A 12562-nucleotide genomic window follows, 5' to 3' on the forward strand; every position below is an offset into this window, starting at 1 on the left:
AGATCTGGCTTCGATGGTGGATGCACCCTGAGTAAAATTTTCTGCTGCCTTTTTAAGTTCATCGTATCCGCTGATTAGCATAGCTGCCCGCCTTTAGTTTTTTTTTCTCTGGTCCCACAGGTTTTGTTGCATCTGGCTTCAGGGCAGGAACGTTTGCCTGTTGTCAGATTATTAGCAATGGCGTGCATGGGGTCTGGCCTACACAATAGAGCCACAAATGGCTACAGGATGGGGCCAACTCAGTACGGGTCTGCCCCTTTGAGGCTTGTCTAAAGAGTCCAGACAATGCAGCCGCAGAGAAGTGGGGGGGTGCATCCTTCAATACACTCCCGCTTCTCTGGGCGACATCCCCCAGACCAATCCACAGGCTGGAGCATCTTCTCTTGGAGGTCTGCACAGACACAAGCAAGCTTTGAGACAGTCATAGGACATTTCAGTCTCTCACACCGAATCACAAGCTCCAGTCAGGGAATGCGTTCCTGATTACCTGTGGAGAGGTACCAGCAGGGACAAGCATTTTCTTCCTCTGTGGTTCCTCTGCAGCCGGTTTTCTGCCACCCAGCCCTAGCAGGGCCTGGACACTTGCTAAGTAATTTGTTCACTTCTAAATCACAACTGTCAAGTTACAAAGTAATTTACTACTGCATCTACTGCCTGATGCAAAATATTCTTCTCAGTTTTATTTACATGAATACTTCAGAGTAGAGAATCAAGTGCATATCCATTTGCAGATCTTTTAGAGTAACAGAAATGAATTGACCATTTGTATAACGAAAAAAACCCAGGCCCAGTTCTGCCATGTTGCACACCTAAGGCATCTTAGACTGCTTTTCAGTGGCCTCTTTGGCCATCTTTGTCTTCTGTACTGGTTTGTCCCACAAATTGCATACTGTTTCTCTGTCAGTGACCTGGTCATGTAGACTGGTCTTCACATAGAGGTCAAGTCCATAGTAAACGGGCTAAGGAAGACAACTACTGTTAATGGTCATATATTTCAGTGTGAGGGAAAGGAAAACTGATGGGAAACATGGCTGTAGCATGTAAAAAGCTGCTGCAGAACAAAGAGAATAATCTGTTCTCCACATCTGTGGGTGAGGGGAAAGAAAACGATGGGCTAAAATTATAGCAATGCTTTAGGTTAGATGTTGGAGTCTCAGAAAAGACTATCTGGGAGGGTGTGAAATCCCTGTGACAAGAGGGGTGTTAGGGTCAGTCTATACAAACATCTGTCTGACTGACTAGATATAACTGATTCTGCCTTAGGACTGGGATAGATTGGATGAGTCCCAAGGTCCTGAAGGCACCTGCTTTCCTGGTTACTGCAGTAAACCACAGAGTCACCCTGCATTGTCCTTCTCATTCGCTCCATAGAGACAATGGTATTTTCAAGAGTTTCTGCTGGACAAAGACTTTAATATATAGCCATGGCAGATTAGAGGCCTTTTGTTGGCTCCTTCTTCAGCTGTTTATGTGATGGCGTTGCCATGACTGGCTGCTGCTGTCCCAGGTTTTTGTGGCATTGGTACATCCTTTCACAAAGCGTCAAAGCTAAGGGCTTTGACCATACATCGGTGATGAGTGGATAAGTGGACAAGCCACACTGGCTATGACAGAGCTGTTGCTTTGCAGGAAGCTGGCAGCTGGTACAGTTCGAGTCTGTCTTTGTCTTTACTAATCTGGCTGGCTTTCCTTACGGGTGGCTTGGCGCTTTGAGCCTGGGGTTGCGCATGTGGTATCAAGGAGGGGATGTGCTGTGAGCAGAGGTGAGAGCCATAGACAGGGTGGCAGACTTCGGTCGGAAACTCTGGAGTCAAAGCTGGGCTGCTTTTGGCTCCCTTTTCATCCCAGGGTAGCGGCCTCCCAGCAGTTTGGCTTTGAGTCACTGTGGTAATTCATGGTTAAAATCATCATTCTTGGCACATGCACCGAAGATTAAAAGAAAACAGGAAAAAATCCTCTTTGAATGACAGATTTACATACCAGGAGGAAAAAACCCCACATAAAAATCTGATTTGAAGAACACAATTATAATATTTTACCCTCATTTCACTAACCATTTTATTGACTGAAAAAGGAGCTACCTCAAGACTACAGATCTAAAGTGCTAACAAATTAAAACCATCCCCGAAGGAGAAAGACCACTAATCTGAAGCACGCCTCCCAAAAGAATTTCCGAAGATCTATAAATGCCATATGCTGAATAGACAGTATTTCTTTTAAGGTACAAGCAATTTTTTTTTCCCTGAGTGACTGACCAAACACAGTCAAAAAGGGAAGGAAAAAAGACAAAGGACACCACATAAGAAAAACAAGAACACTATACCAGTACAAAATACCAGCCAACATGCATATGGGAACACTTATTTGATCATCTAAATATGCTTATTTTATACAGTGGATGTCCAAAAGTGATTGCATTTGCACTGATTCACTTAGTGTAAGAAGTAAAGTTGGCCCAATATACATATTCCATAAACAGAGGTAATACATTAAAGAAGCTGAGGCTCTTCTTGCTGCCAAAGCACATTTAAAATGTGAGCCAGAAAGAGAGCACAGCTAAGAAGTTTTGGAGAAAAACAGAGAGAAAGAAAAAGCTGTTATTTTGTAAATATAATTACTCTTTGAAATGCAAGAAAAGGACAGTAAGTGAAGACTGCAGGACTCTGGAGGCTTCAGTTGTGTTTCCCCTGCCAGGTCCAGGGAGTGATGGTGCCTTTCTCCTGATGGGGACACCTGTCCCCTCACTCTTGCTCACCTGTACCCGCAGGTCTCCCAGGCTAGGGAGATATTGTTGGACACTGTTGTGGCATGAAGGGTTGCATCTCATGCTGGGTGCACTTCCGCATCCTTAATATCTTAAAATTACACCTCACACTGTAATGAAACATATGCACTTATATTATAAATATGTAAATATAAACTGACAATACATATGTGCTTTAATATAAGCCAGAGAATATACAGTATGTTCTCAGCGGCCGTTCAACACCTGGAGATAAACACCTTCATTACAGCTCTAAGAGCAGCAGGCCAGTCCCAGGGAACAGTGAGGGAGAAAATCACTGACTCTTTCAGCAGAATCCTCCTCTATATGAACTAAACTTTTGATAATTTCATATAACAGCCTCAGTGCCATCCAGAAACAGAGATGTGAAAACATTAGGTATACCTTGTTATTTGCATAAATGCAGCCACTGTTTGTGAACAGCTAAACCAATGTCATCATGTGCTGAAACCCCATAGAGGTCACTCAGAGTATTTTTCAGCTGTGCATCATACCCTCCACGACCTAATGTAAAATGAGTTGTCAGATGGACTACCTCTATTTACACTTATCCATTTTCATTTTGACCATGTGTGCTGTGGAAGGCAACAGGGTTACTTTCTAACAACTTCCAGTTTTCATGCATTTGAGACAAAATGTCGCTGGCCCATTATTTTTGGAAGAAACTTCTGATTTGACAGGAATAGGATAAAAGTATTCAGAGGAATTGATCCTTGTTTTTCTAAAGCACTGCCTGAGAGTGCAGTTCGCTCATGTGCACGGCTGACAGAGCCATCCCTATACCAGTTGACCTCCTCCACGTTATTTTGATAATGCTTTGCTACTCAGCAGTGGCTGAAGGTGGTGAGCAAGCTCCTGCGCTGCAAACTGGCGGCGAGATGGTGCCGCGCAGATACGGTTTAGATGAGCTTGTGAGTAGGTGGGACGAGGCGCCGGTGTCCGCCGTGCCGTGATGAAGGGAGCGAGGAGCTGCTGAGTGCGGCAGAAGCGGAGGAGTAGGCTCCAGAGGGCTCGCAGATGGAGCCAGGCAAAGGGACAGCTGTTAGAAGGCATGGGCACCGCTCGCGCCTTGGAACCGGGGTACAGACCTTGCCGGGGAAGCAAATCATTCTTGGATGACATCCACTTGGAAACTCTTCCTTGGTAGAAGGCAGAGGTTTCCACTCAGCAGACTGCTCGGGAAGGCTTTCATCCCTTTTTTTTCCAGTCGTTTTTCCCTCCTTGTACCAAGCGCTAGCCCCCAGCCTGCTTTGCCTGATGCAAGCCATGTGGGCTGGAGAGCTGTACCTCAGTAGAGACTATCTGGGAACCATGTCTGTGTGCATTGTAAGTATTTGTCACTCTTCAGGCCATAAACTTCCCAAGGAGTCTTATTTTTCCTGTTAATATAGAAACTAAAAATTACAGGAACTCCTCACTAAAATGATGATGTTAGCTGATTTCCTGTGTAACATGGATTGACATGTACATATGCTGCTGACATGTTAGAAAAGCAGCTATCTGCTCTCAAACTTGCTAGAGCCCACTCATAGGACACAGATCCAGACTGAGTGAAAAAAGGGTTGTTACTGTGAAAAATCAAAGTGTTCCAGGGTACATTTCCTAAAGGCAAGTAAATTCCTTCATTCCAAGGTTAAGAAAAAATCCCCCTGTAAATAACTTAGAGTGATTAAGAGGAGATACCTAACTGGAGTTCACTCAAGGAAGCTCTAACATTAAAATGTATGCTGTCCTTAAAAAGAAATGACTTTGTGAGTGATGGACATAATGAGTAATAAAAATCAATAGGGTTTTCATATGTATCTAAGGATAAGTTATCCCATTCTTCTCCTCAATTCACACTGAGAACAGCAAATACCAAAACAAGCACACGTGACTATATGCACATATTAACATCTCCTTGTTCGTTTTCTCCTTCATCTTCATGCATATGTCATCTATAAGCTTTTTTGCCCCATTTGAACCCAAGAAACAAATATTTTAAGATCTCAAATATTTACTGCAAGCCAATTGGCCAAACCAGATTTCTGGCCATCCTCATAAAAAGTTTCATTTTAATAATTTCAGAATGTTTTGACATTATATATAAATATATAATGTCTTAAATATTTATATTTTTAAACTCCTTTAAGAGTATAAATTAACTGCCCTTTTGAAATAAGGGGGTCATGTGAAAATCAAAACCCTTTTTGTTTTGAAAAGATGGAATATGAGCAGTTGCTTACAGTTCCTGTTGCTTAAAGCCACTGCTCAAATGAGACTCAACAAAATCAACTTTTTCCTATAGGTAGATTTGAAGATTGATGACCTGCTATTCACTAACAAAAAATCACAAATGTTTTATTGGACAATTCACTTTAGCTATGTCTTAGGTAGTGCCATTAACTTATATATTGTAACAAATAATGTCTTTGCTGCCCTATGGGTGCAAGGACATGCCTGCAAATATCGCCTGAGAAGAAGACAGGCAGCTCCAAAATCTCCCACTGCTGCTCTTGGGCAAGGGAATGAGCACAGTCACAAAATCTGGTCAGACATTTGACTTTCTTTTCCATAGATTTAACAGGGAAGCCTAGGGAAAAAGGTACTTTCTTGATTTTCTGGGAGAACAAGCCATGCTTTTGAGCAGTACTTAAACTATGAAAGAAGTTGTTCATACTGCTTACATTTGCTGGTGAAAAGGCAGTTGGTACCACTGATGACCCCAGACAAATTGGAGCCAGAGGAGAAAGGGGAGAGGCAGCAGGCAGGTGCTGGGCAAGGATATGGTCAACCCATAGAAATGGGCTGTTCTTTCAGGATGGTCTCATATTAGCCATGTGTCTAAATAGTTCTCCAAACCACGAGTGTTTCATACTTGCTTGATAGGTTTTTTTACCAACATCATTAGGATTAGCCTTGAGCTCGTGCAAGGGCTGTTTAAGAAAGATCACCTTCAAGACATACAGTTTGAAAATCTCCTCCCATGGCTAATGGTTATTGCAGAATTTTCTGACAGTACTGTGAGAAGCACAAAGTTACACAGACCTTCTGTGACTTGAGCAGGACAATGATTTCAGCTGCATGGGGTGTGATATATTGTTTATTCTGGCAAGTGAAGGTATGCATTTGAATGTATAAAGAAAAAAAATGGGACATAAAGCTCCTCAAAACTGTGATTAAACCAGACAGATGAAGAAAACAACAAAATCAGGGGAAGAAAGGGATAGATGTGTTTGTATACTTCAATTAACAGGTATTATATTTGTCATAACTTCAGTTATATATTGGTTGGTCAAGTTTCTAACAAACTCCTCTCTCCTTGTGGAAGTTTTGCTACTGGAAGTGTTTTGTACTATTAGACTGAATTCTGCAATAGATTCCTTCTAATGGTACCAAAAAGACCTCTGCAAATGAAAGTCCTTACTGAGGAATCAATGTACCCTGGTAAAGAGCTTTGGGGGCAGGTCAGTGAAATGAAAAAAAACCCAACTTATTACCTTGCTGATGTTTTTTTCTGCTAATGAAACTTGAGGAAGCAGTGTGAAGACTTCAGATTATTTTTTCTATGAAAAGATCAAAGTCTGCTTTCCATTGTAACACACGCAAGTGCTGTGGGTACATCCCTGTTGTCTTCAACAAACTAAAGTCATTACCATCTATTTACTCCAGAATGACAACAGAATCTGGCTACAGAGTCAAAGGATCCAATTCTGCCCTGAGGCTTAATTTGTCCTTTTTTAAAAGTGACCTAAATACAGCATTCATGCCACCAGAAGAACAGCAGGTTTAGAGTAAGGCACAGACACCATTTTCTGTGTGACTGCCCATTGTCTTTGTAATGCATAGCTGCATATATGAGATGGTAGCATGACTGGCAGCTCTGCTGTCACCGAGTCTGAAAACCCTCTGCAGTTTAAAGGTCTACTCTTATAAATGCTCTAAATTTCCTAAAATGAGTTTTCTTATCCTGAAATTGGGCATGCTTCACAGGGGTGTGGAGCGGGGCTAGTGTTCAGCATTTAGGGAGATTTGAACAAGTTCATGTAGCAACTTCTATAGGTGATCTAAGCAAACCTGGTTTGGGGGCTGCATAATTTTACTGGGGTTTGCAGTCAACTGTTTGTTATTTGCCCTGTCTAGTGTGCAAGGTTGGAGAGTGACACCTGAAACACTAGTCAAGAAAGAAACAGGCTATTTCAGGAGATGCGGGCTCAGGAATTAAAGGACTCACAGAATCACACAGAATCACAGAATGGCTGAAGTTGGAAGGGATCTCTGGAGGTGATCTGGTGGTGATCTGGTCCAACCTCCCTGCTCAAGCAGGGCCACCAAGATCCAGTTGCCCAAGACTGTGTCCAGACAGACTCGCTCATCTATTAAACAAATTAAGGCTCTTACTGGAGCTGGAGTCATACATCACTGACCTCCAAGCCAGTTCAGAGCCAACCATGAACAGAGATTTGTTCTTGCATATAAACATAATTTATCACATTCTCTTTCAACCAAGAGTGTGTGCCTGAGGAGGCAAATGGCATTATTTTGGAGTTTTGTGTTCTGAGGACACCAAGAAATGCAGAAAGCTCAAAATTTCTCCTTCAGTGAGCTGGCAACTGTGAATGATTGTTGTGAGTAGAGGCCATTAGGGGAAAGATGAATGAGGAATAAAGAATGAGAAGTTTGGAGCTATCACAAGAACTGGTTGAGGGCACAGTGGGTCAGCTGGTGTGAAAGGAGGATGGACACATAGTTGAAAAAATCCTAGGAGAGGTGATCAGTTTGACAACAGTTGGTGGGGTCACTGTCAGCCACCCATTCTCTTTCCACTGGGTTTATGGGCTTTGCAGAGTCCCTGGCTCTCCAGAGATGCCCAAGCTATACTTCCTCCATACATATGTGAACATCTCTTCTCCCTCCCTGTATGTGCAAGCTTTGGGCAACACATCTCAAGTCCTTCTCTCTTGTATTTCTGGCTGCAGGTGTCACAGTGCCACCAACCAAAACCAGATGAAGCATGCATCAAGCCCAGTGCTGAGATTTCTGGGAAAGAGCTGAGAATTGGCATGCTTGCTCCATATCACAAAAGAATGCTGATAGAGACAGGTTTCTGACCTTGTCCACCTAGCAGAGTACTTTCATCTCAGCCCAAATACCATATTAAGGTAAATGGTCCACTTAACACCTCTTTTCTGTTTAAAGGTCAGGTATTTTCTAAGCACTTTAAAAGCTGATTATTTCTGAGAATGTGGTTGATGTTTGGTATGTCTCATGAGGATACTGGGAAAGTCTAGTAATTCGAATCATAAAAGTCAAGGAGTCGATCTAAAGAATTCTTTACCTCTTCCCTGCTCCACCACTCTTGTTTTGGTTCAACAGATCCTCTCAGTAGTATTTTCCCAGGTCTGGTGAGCCAAGCAGAGTGCAGATCCAACCCTGAAGATCTCAGTGACTCAGGCTGTGCTCAGGTCACTACCAGGTAATCTCTGCCTGCTCTTAGTGGCAGCTCTGAGCACTGGCCTTGGGGTGGGCTAGGGAGAGAAAATAGGACTGTGTCTTGATCCTCCAGTTCCCCCTCGTCAGTAAGAAATTAGAGATTTCTGTTTTTCAGGGGAGGGGGAGGAAAGTCATAAAGCTCAGCCTGCCTCTTCTCCCCATGTAGTGCAACAGCAGCTTGCCAACCTGTTGCTCTGCTTCTTGCTCCTTCATTAGGTTTATGTTCCAGCCCCTCTCTCTCATACCACCGGATTTAGGATCTGGGGTTGTCCTGAAGAGTGCCTAAATTTAAACTTCTGAAAACATGGAAATACAAGGTGACTGCAGATGCAACCATAACATTTGCTAGAGGAACTTTAAATGAAACATTACTCCTTTTTCAGATAAATTAGGAATTATCCACAAGCACACAGTTTAATATATAGGACTGCAAAGAAATCAGGATAGTAATCAAACATCATGTTTTGGTTCAAACCAAAAGTACATAGCATTGTCAGGGATGGAAGCTCTTGAATGATTAGAACCAGAGAAAAACAAGTCTAGAAGGGACTTCAGGAGGTCATGTAGTCACTTCCCTGGCCCCCAGCCAGTTCAATGTGTGTTGTTCCCAACAGATGTTAGCCTAAATTGCTGAGACCGCCAGTGATGGAGACTCCACAACTTCCCCAGGCAATCTACTCCAGTGCTTCCCTAATTGTACTATTAGAAAGTTTTCCCTAATGCCTCAGAAAATTTTTATACACTTCCTTTGCAGCAGTTGAACTCCACCACTTCTTGACCTATCCCCTGCAGATGCAGAGGGCAGGTTATGCCTTTCCTCTTCACAGCAGCCTTTATGTACTAACAGACTGCTACTATCCCCTCCCCCTGTCTATTTTTCTTGAGACCACACCAAGCTAATTCCTTCAGTATTTCCTTCAAGGTCATGCTTTTTTAGACCTCTTGTTGCTTTCTTTTGGACATTCTCAAATTTGTCCACATACATCTCAAATTACAGCCGTATCTATGCCAAGGAACACATAAATAGTATTTCTCCAAGTATCTCTCTGCGACACTACTTTTTATACACCCCACCCAATGTTTGCCCTTTTCATGACACAGCTTTGCAACTGAATTTTGTGCTCACCAACCTCACATTTGTGATCAATCCTGTCAAAGTGCGGCACCTTGCATTTTCACTTTGGAAATTCATCCTGTGTGTTTTCCAGACCATTTCACTGGTTTCCCAAGGGCACTTTGAATTCTAATACACTCCTGCAATGCACTTGCAGCTCCTCCCACCAGTATCATCTGCTTATTTATCCCATCATCCAGATAGTGAAAGCATTGGGTGAAACTGACTCTAGCATCCTATCCCATCTATCCCATTCAAGGCATCCTTTCACTTTGAGAGCAAACCTTTGCCAACTTCTCTGTGGGTACAAGTACCAGAACAGCTTGCAAACAGCCTACAGACTATACTGCATGCTTGTGGGATTTTGATCCATGCACAGCTGTCAAAACCTGATTAAAGCAAAGATATCTGCTATCCACTGCTTCTCCCCTTATTTCAAATGATTTGTACTTGGTAGATCCAAGCTGGATGCTAACCTTTTCACCTTCCAGTTCCACCCATGAAGTTTGTTTGCTTATCTGTGAAGAATTTTTCAGAGACTGCATTTAGGCTGACGGTTCCATGATCCTTTGAGTCTACTTTCTTTTTTTATTGCCCCTTCCTTTCCCCTGACCTTTTCCAGACTCCTGGTAACCCAGCTGCTCCCCACAAAGCCTCAGTGATAAGTGCTGACAAGCCAGAGGTATCCTTGTGTCAGATGAGGAAGCTCAGCCAATTGAAAATGCAAGCCTACCTAATTTCTCTCTGGCTTTTTCTTTCCCTATTACAGTCTTTGTCCTTGGAATTAATGACGTTAACCACCTGATCACTGCTACACTGCTATAGGGACGATAGATGAAAAAAAAGCATTAAAGACTTTGACCTTCATCTGTAATGTGTCCCTCTCCACTTGTCTTTTCCTTACTAGAAATGTAGAGTGATTTCTTCTTGTCCTTGATGCCTCTGTTCTTACATGCTTGAGTTCTTCTTTTATATCCACCTTAAGTAATCTCACCTACTGTTTACTTCTTACATTCCCTCTTGAGTTTGAGATCAATCAATAGTCCATGATTTTGCTAAATTTATATCTTTCTATAGCTGATTTTTTCCTCTGATTCTCTGAGAAGCTGCCAGCTTCTTTTATCTTCTCCTTAAAGTGCTTTCCACAAGACTTTGCCTATCAATCCTTCACAGTTACTGAAGTTTGCCTTCTTGTATTTAATTTTTTTTACTTCTCTTTATGAAGATCATAAACTTTGTCATTTCGTGTTCACTCTCACACAAATTGCTTTTTACCTTCTTATTCTCAACCTCTCTTTCTCTATTGGTTAGAATCAAAACTAGAAAAAGATTTTACTGTTTCATCTTACTTATCAAAAATTGTCTTTCAAGGAGTGGCTGAACAGTCTAGGGTTTGCTATATTATTTTCCTTTTGTATAGTTAAAATCCCTCACTATTCACAAATCTTGCTTAGCGTGATTCTGTTAATAAAAGCTCATAAGAGTGTCTCGTTAACCTGATCCTCTCTAGAGGCCTCCCCTTCCACTGCAAGGTGGAGAGCCTCCTTCTTTTCTTCCTTAATAATTTTAAGAGACTGCCAGAGATCTACTCCCTCTACCTCATAGTGAATTAGGAGCCGAGGGTATGTAAGGCAATAGCTTCTCTCTTCTCCATGCCTGTCTTTCCAGAATGATTTATAAATTATATTAATATTCAGATAATTTTAGGTAATTAACCTTTTCTTTGTTGTGGTGACAGTACCGTTATTTCCATCTCAGTTTCAAAATAATAATGTTATACTTGGTCAACTGAAATGAAACCATAAGTTGTCAAGCAAAGGAAGCTTCATGAAGGAAATGCAACATTAAAAGAGTAACCTCCAACTACAGCCACAGCCTCACTTAGTATTGCACTCTGTAGATTTTTAGGGTCAGATTCTGAGACTTCCCTCCCCAGACCAAGCTTCATGTCCAGGAACTGTAACCACAGATGTCTACATACGAGGTGGCGATCTACCGACATGAAGTAACCACGTGTTTTTCCAAGGAAGTATCCCCAGACAGAATGGATGTTAAATCCCAGATGTGGAAGCGCACTGAGGATTCACCGACTCAACTTGCCAAGAGCAAAATGCTTAAACCAACTCTTTCACGTGGAGGATAGGGATGAGGAACCCCACCACCAACTGCTTGTTAGAGGACTCAGGAGAGGCGGGGATGAATCCAGGGTGAAACTTCCACCTCTGCCTACACAGATTTGTGTCCCCATAACTGGCCAGTGAGCTGAACATCCCAAAATGATGAGCTAGAGGCATCACGTGCCTCCAAGGTGAGGCATCTGCCAAATGGAGGATCCAGACGTCAACATAATGTCTTAAAATTCCCAAAAATGTCAGTTAGAGACAGAAGTCGTGGATCTCACCCCTCCCTCCTTAAGCAACGCACCAGGGAGAGTTCAGTCTCTGCTCAAGTTATTTTCCTGTTACTCACCATACTTTCTCCCATGAACAAAAATAAAACAATCTGCTTTTGTGGCATTCCCAAGCTGCAGTCTCAAGGCTATATTATTACGTGTACACGTAGCTGCCATTAGCTCTAATAATGTGTGCATTGTTCAGGCGCAAACCGAGAGCTCTGCTGCCACCACCCATTACAGTGAGTAGTGCTTTCTGACTTCAGTGGCACCGTTGAAGAACCAAGGTTTGCCAAAATTTGTGCCTAATCCTTGTATTTTTCAAAGCATATAGCTACTCAGTCCTGGGGAGAGTCTGCAGACTTATGCAGCGGGAAGGATGACAGAAGCTGTCTTCATCTGACAACAGTGTCCGGCTGGTCAGTGAGAATGATGCAGAAGTGCCAAAGGAAAGCACTATTTCTTTCTCAGAAAAGACATGTGGTACAGCTGCCTGCATAGCAAGGAGAGATCTGGCTGAGTAAGTGAGGCTGGATGAAACATCTGTTTTGTGTTTCCCAGGCTTTTGACAGCAAAACAGAGTTATTTTGGGGTTTTTACAAGTCTCGCAGTAATTTTAAACAATGTTTTTGCCAAGTTTTCCACTTTCTGCTAAATAAGATTGCTCTTGATATCAAGATGTGACTTTACTTCAGAAAAAAGTCATAAATGACTGCCATTACCTACACTCCCTCCCCCTATATTTTTTTTGTTTTCCTAGTCCAGCTTTTAAATATCCATTCCAGAACTTTGTGAGAAT

Source organism: Strix aluco, chromosome 1 (assembly GCF_031877795.1).
Source record: "Strix aluco isolate bStrAlu1 chromosome 1, bStrAlu1.hap1, whole genome shotgun sequence".
Lineage (NCBI taxonomy): Eukaryota > Metazoa > Chordata > Aves > Strigiformes > Strigidae > Strix > Strix aluco.